General features: G+C 37.0%; 1 pseudogene; it reads left to right on the top strand.

The window, feature by feature from the left end:
- Positions 1-4,918: 4,918 nt before the first annotated feature.
- On the top strand, positions 4,919-5,717 carry LOC125121999 (40S ribosomal protein S4-like; annotated as a pseudogene).
- Positions 5,718-7,334: the final 1,617 nt, after the last annotated feature.

Genomic DNA, 7,334 nt, shown 5'->3' on the forward strand with positions numbered 1-7,334 from the left:
ACATGCCCTGGAGTATTTTGTAGCAAATAAAGACAAAGAATGAGCACTATCTATCTACGGCAATGTACTAAGGAGAGAGGGAGAAGAGGTGACAGACACAATTTACCTGACTGAAAGCAACGAGGGGGTTCACTGTAATAAATACACTCAAGCAGAAGACACTCTGGTTTTATTTTTTTATTTTTTGCCTTTTCTAGGGCCACTCCCGTGGCATATGGAGGTTCCCAGGCTAGGGGTCGAATCGGAGCTGTAGCCGCAGGCCTATACCACAGCCACAGCAATGCGGAATCTGAGCCTCGTCTGCGACCTACACCACAGCTCAAGGCAAAGCCAGATCCTTAACCCCCTGAGCAAGGCCAGGGATCGAACCCACAACCTCATGGTTCTTAGTCGGATTCGTTAATCACTGAGCCACGACGGGAACTCCAAGACACTTTGGTTTTAGTATTACTATATATACCAGTAATTCTAGTCATATCACTTCTCCCCATCCGTCAAGAGTCCTCTCACCACTCCCCTGCCCTTGGTATCCCACTGTGTGACACTTAACTTGGAAAGAGTTCCTCCAAGTACTGCTGAGTGACTGAAAAAAATACAAACTGCATATATATTATTCTATCTAAAAAAATGAACAAAATCCTGTATCTGTATGCATGTTCATGTGAGAATATATCACATACGTGATGCTTATATATACATATTAATACATAAAATTAAAATGATTATCTGAGCATAAGAAAAAAAGTTTACTCAGTTGATTGTTAATGTGGGTTCCAGGGAACTGGGAGAAGTAGGGAAGTACAGGAGAAAGACAGAAGATAAGAAGAAAAAATACTTTGAAATACTCCATTAAAATATACGCATATTTCGACAACATCTGTATACTCATCTGCATACAAAGGTGGAAATCTAAAACCTTTTTTGTAATTTCAAAAGCAAACAGAAAATAACAAATTTTAGTAATTTAAAGCTGAAAATTTGGGATCTAGAGTTCAGAACTCTATACTATGTGTAGATATAAAGGTCTGAAATCTTATGTGAAAGAATGAGCTAAAGACCAGGCTTGGAAAATAGTCAAGAAACTCATGCCCACCCCTAAAATCTAAGATTTATTCCACGAGGATATTCTTACCATTTGTTTAAATTGCCAGTTGAAAGAACTAACTCATTTATTACAATATAAATGCATAAGTATAAAAGTCACCAATCATTCCAGTGCAGATTAGTATTGAGAATGAAGACCAACTTTTTTTTTGGAAAACTAACTTTTAAAATATCATTTTCCTTAGAATGAATGTAATAAAATAGTTAGCAGAGAGTTCCAATAATTTCGACTACATCATTTCTTGTTTGTTTACTTACTTGATTAGTCATCCAGAAAATTGGGATGCCAAAGGCTTAAATTTTTACTGGAAGCTTTTTAAACACAAAAGCTAAGCCTCACCTAGCTCTAAGAAAGGTGAGCTAAGTCAGGGATTGGGGGTGATGGTTTGTGCCTGACACAAAACAAACATTTTCATTGTATCTAATCAGAAACCGGTTTTGTTTTTAGTTCCAGTGTTAAATCCAGCAGTCCGCATTGAGGAATCTGTACAGAGGCACAATAGATTTCTCCATTAGTCATTCAGGCTTCTCTTTCCATGTCACTGTGACCTTGCAGAGAACACGGTAGCCTTGGAGACTTTAAAATCATGTTCTAGGTAAACCTCATAAAATACATTAAGGCTATAACTCTGCCCTGGGTAAAAGACTGTGACTTTGCTAAAAGATATAAAAAAATATTTTTTAATCTAGATTAAGGTACATGTTAGGATTTGGGAGCTTCTTACTTGTATCCAAGTCACTAGATTTATAACATCAGCAGCTTATTACAAATACGTAGAAACGGTTCAATACTTTTTAAATAATTCTTTCAATTTTAGGCAGAAAGACAACATAGAGATGTAAACAGAGCATTAACAAGCAAGAGCCTTCATTTCCAGGTCTCCCTTAGTCAAGAAATATTGATTTCTTTCTAATAAGGAAAAATAAAGATTGTTTTTCTTAAGGAGCTTCACTTTCATCTCTGCATTCAAGGGAATTGCTCTGAAAAGGTTATTTGCTTTATCTCATTAAAAAATAAGTACTGAGTTTGGATAAATGTTTTGTTCCAAGTTTTAGATGCTTGATGGTAATAGATTCATGAACAAAACACAAGCCTGTCCTCAATACATTTATAGACTCAGGTAGAATCCAATGTGTGAAGCATCCTAATTTTACTGGTACGAGGAATATTATAAGCAGAAAAAATTATAAATGCCGTACTTCAGGTTAGGTAGTTTATATATTTTTGTATTAGCAATTCCCAGGTTAGGATTATGGCCACATATTGTTCTAATTAAATACCTGGTCCATGCCTTTGAGAGCACTTACAAGGTTTGTGAGGTCAGCAAGCTGTCAAATCCATGTGAATGAAGCCAGATTGAGATCATGATTTTATTCCCAGTTCTACACCTTAATCAGAATTAGACCCGACTTGTTTTTAAAGAACTTAAACTTATATTTCTCAGACATGGAGGTTGAATTAGGAAGTTGGATCTGTCTACCTCGGTATTCCCAGACTCCACTTTGGAGTCTAATTTCTTGTATGGTATGAAAATGGATCACTCCACCCAAGCCAACCTTCTGATCAGGTGCCCCTCTTTCCAGTGCTCTGAAATGAGGTGATGAAGAACAAAAGCAATTAAATATTTTCAGAGATTCTAGGCAAATAGCCTGGAATTAACTATGACTGCTTGACAAAAAATGTTGGCTTGAAGTTTTTTCTTAGCAAGCTGCTCATGAAAATACTGAAGTTGCTGATTTGAGAGAGCTTATTTTTGTTTCATCTTTTCTTAAAATGCTGTAATCATGGTATGAGTTTAAAGGGCAAAAGACACTTTAATATAACTTATTTCTAATTTTCGCATCCATTTCTCTTAATTTTTTTTTTTGTATTTTTGCCATTTCTTGGGCCACTCCCATGGCATATGGAGGTTCCCAGGCTAGGGGTCAAATTGGAGCTGTAGCTGCCAGCCTATGTCACAGCCACAGCAATGCGGGATCCGAGCCATGTCTGCGACCTACACCAGAGCTCATGGCAACGCCGGATCCTTAACCCACTGAGCAAGGGCAGGGATCGAACCGGCAACCTCATGGTTCCTAGTCGGATTCGTTAACCACTGCGCCACGACAGGAACTCACCATTTCTCTTAATTGTTTTTTGTCTTTTTAGGGCCACACGTACATATATGGATATTCCCAGGCTAGGGGGTCACATTGGCGCTGTAGCTGCCAACATATGCCGCGGCCACAGCAACATCAGATCCGACCTGCATCTGTGACCTATACAGCTCATGGCAACACCAGATCCTTAACCCACTGAGGGAGACCAGAGATCAAACTTGTATCCTCATGGTTACTAGTCAGATTCATCTCCCTGAGCCACAATGGGAACTCCTCCTAATAATTATATTACCCATCTCTATCTGGATCTTTTAGTTAGATAAATATTTAGAAGAAAGTAAGATAAGCTTAATGCTAATTTTTAAATTTGAAATGTAATACTTGGATATATTTGGGAAAAAATATTCTATTCTCTTTGATACTTCATCTTTTTAACTTGTATAAGATCAGTAACTTTAAGCCTAAAGACATATTTTAAAGGAAATAGATAAAAATTTATTTATACAAATGAATTCTAAAAATATTTTGGGAGATAATTAAATATGATTTGTTTCCTTCCTGTTCAGCTAAACATAGATTACCTAGTCATAGCAATTAATATTTAGTCAGGTCTTCATATGCATTGGGGACTCTGTTACGTTTTTTACATTACTGCGTTTAAGTCCCACAATAACCCTATGTCATACGCATTTGTATTAAATGAAAAAAAAGTTGACTGCTGTAACAAGGGAGCCTCATAATTTTAGTCCCTTTATTAAAAACCTATTTTTTCACTCATAAACACTAATTAATAATTTTATCAATATAGTCTAATGAGTTTGGCGCAGGGAACTGTAACATGCCAAAATCTATAGATGCTTAAGTCCCTTAAATGAAACTGCATAGTATTTACATATAACCTATGCACTTCTTTCTGTACACATATTGATTTCTTATAACACCTAATGCAATGTAAATTCTATGTAAATAGTTGCCAGTACACAGCAAATTCAAGATTTGCTTTTTGAAACTTTCTTGAATTTTTTTTTCTGAATATTTTTGATTCATAATTGGTTGAATTTGAGGAACACATGAATCCAGAGGACCGATCGAACTCTCTTCACGGACCATATGAATTTTTACCTAAGCAACTCAGGAGCGAAAAATAAAATGGAGAAGACAGGTTCTTCTTAGCATTGAAGACACTGAGGAAATTATCCATTAATTTCTGCTACCTGGATCTTGGCTGAGATCCAAGCTCTTCTCCTCTCTGAGACCCAATGGATTTTTAGGTAGGAATAGCTAAAAATCCATTGGGTCTCAGAGAAGAAAAGAGCTTTCTCCATATCTTAACAATAAATTCTTCAAAAAATATTTATTTATTTATTCATTCATTCATTCATTTATGTATTGGATGCCATATTCAGTGGCTTGATGTGGGATCTCAGTACCCAGGCAAGGGATTACACCCCAGCTGCAGTGGTGAAAGTACCTAGTCCTAACCACTAGACCATCAGGGAACTACTCCTAATAAGTTCTTTAAAAAAAATAATTGAGCTAGAGTTTCTGTTGGGTTCAATTTTTAAAATATAGTATGTATAATTAAGGTATTTTTATTACATCTTTATCTTCAATGCATGTGGAGATTAAACTTTTAAGATTTTTAAGTTGATTTGACCACCCAGCCAATAAAGTGTAAGAGAGCTAAATCTATCCCTTTATGAAACAAACAAGTATGGCTCTTTTTGTGCCTAGCACAGCTGTGGCTTCTAGTCCCAAGCACTTGAAACATGTATCAGCTCCAGAATACTAGACGTTTGGCTAAACTGACTAGTGTGTCGGCTCCTCATCCATCCACTGATAGAGAACCCATCCACCAACAGAGAATGTCTCTCATCATTTCCTGAGGAACACACTTAAGTATGCCCTTACAGGAGACAGCCTAAAGAAGGTCTGCTTGCAGCAGTGCATTAAGATTGATGGCAAGGTCTGCACTGATGTAAGCAACCGAACTTGCTAGCGTCATGGTCATCATCAGTATTGACAAGACAGAAGCGGATTTGGGTCTGATCTACAATACGAAGGGTTACTTTTCTGTTCATTGTATTACATCTGAGGAGGGCAAGTGTGCACGTCATGCAACATGAGAAGGAACTTTGTGGGCACAGAAGGAATCCCACAGCTGGTGACACTGTTGTTCATAACGTCTGTTGCTCTGATCCCCTCAGCAAGATGCGTGACACCATTCAGATTGGTTTGGAGAGTGGCAAGATCAGTGATTTCATCAAGATTGACACCGTGTAAAGTGACTGGAGGTGTTAACTTGGGAAGAACTGGTGTGACATCCTAGTTCTTTTGAAGTGGTTCATGTAAAAATTGCCAGTGGCAGCAGCTTCATCACCCAACCTGCCAGCATTTTCATGATTGGCAAAGGCAACAAACCATGGATTTCCCTTCCGCAAAGAAAAGGTATCCACCTCAGTGTTGCCAAAGAGAGTGATAAGAGACTGATGGCCAAGCCAAGCAGCGGGTGAAATGATCCTTAGGTGACATGATTGGAGGGGTCTTTGTACTTAAAGACAATACAGCATGATATCTATTTTAAAGTACATCCAACTGGTGTAACATTTGGTTGTTCAAAGCAACTCTTTTATCAGCCCTAGTAACCCAGTTGCCAATAACAGAGAGGACCGAAGAAATGGGTATATTCAATAGCCTACTGACTATTACTTGCTGTTTATCTATCATTTCTACAATAATTTTAATTTTTTCTGATGGTGAAATTGATGCTGAATTTCACTTGAGATTTCAAAGCCTTAAACTTTGTATTTTTTCAAATACAAATACTCTGAGCTATGAAAAGAAATATTCTCAGGAGATTTGGGGGGCAGAATCTAAGCAGATTCTTGTGAAGTGTGCAACCTCTGGGCCTTGCGTTCAATTTTTTTTTTTATTATATAGATTTTGTATTTATCTCTATGAAATATCCATTTTGAGGTGGTTGTTTTTGCTATTTCTACATGCTTTGTGCAGTATTCATGCTCCCATGCATTCATATTGTTTGTTCTATGGTGTTGAATAACCTTGGAGCATTACTGTGTTCCCTTAAAGGCACCGATGATAGGTTTGCGATGCACTCCTCAGTGTTTCCACTGATAAAAACTTTTAGGTTTTCACCTTTCAGGATAGACATTACCTTTATTACTTTGCCATCATCAGTTCTACATGTATATATGTAACATACTAGAAGCCTCAGCTAAAGATGTATACAGATTTGAAAGAAAGAAATAAAACTGCCTTTATTCATTAGAACATAATCGTCTACATAGAGGACTTCAAAGAATCTACATAAATACCCCTTGAATTAATAAACAAGTTTAGCAAAGTCGCAGGATAAAGGAGACTATACAAAAATCCACTGCTTTCCTGTATACAAGCATTGAATAAATGGAATTTAAAACTATAAAAATACTGCTTACAATAATGCTAAAAGTGAAATACTTAGGTACAAATATATCAAAATTTTTGCATGATATATTTTCAGAAAACTCTGAAATACTGATGAGAGCAATCATAAATAATCACCTATAAATAAAAAAGATTCCATGTTCATGGATTGGAAGAGTCAATATTATTAATACGTCAAGTCTTTGCACCCTGATCTATAGAATAATTGTAATTCCAGTCAAAATCCCTGCAAGCTACTTTGTAGATATCAACAAACTGATAGTAAAAATTATGTGGAAGGGCAAAAGTCTTGGTATAACAATCACAGTATTTAAAAAGAACAAAGTTGGAGAAGTTACACTATTCACTTTTGTTTGTTTGTTTGTTTGTCTCTTTGCCTTTTCTAGGGCCGCTCCCGCGGCACATGGAGGCTCCCAGGCTAGGGATCGAATCGGAACTCTAGCCGCCGGCCTACCTCAGAGCCATAGCAATGCAGGATCCTCAACCCACTGAGCAAGGCCAGGGATCGAACCCGCAACCTAGTCGGATTCGTCAACCACTGCACCACGATGGGAACTCCTACACTATTCACTTTTAAGATAAACTATAAAACTACAATAATCAAGAAAGAGTAGTATTGGCGAAATAATAGACACTTAAAGCCCAACAAATATATTTAAACTACTGTATATGACAGCATAATT

Source organism: Phacochoerus africanus, chromosome 3 (assembly GCF_016906955.1).
Source record: "Phacochoerus africanus isolate WHEZ1 chromosome 3, ROS_Pafr_v1, whole genome shotgun sequence".
NCBI lineage: Eukaryota > Metazoa > Chordata > Mammalia > Artiodactyla > Suidae > Phacochoerus > Phacochoerus africanus.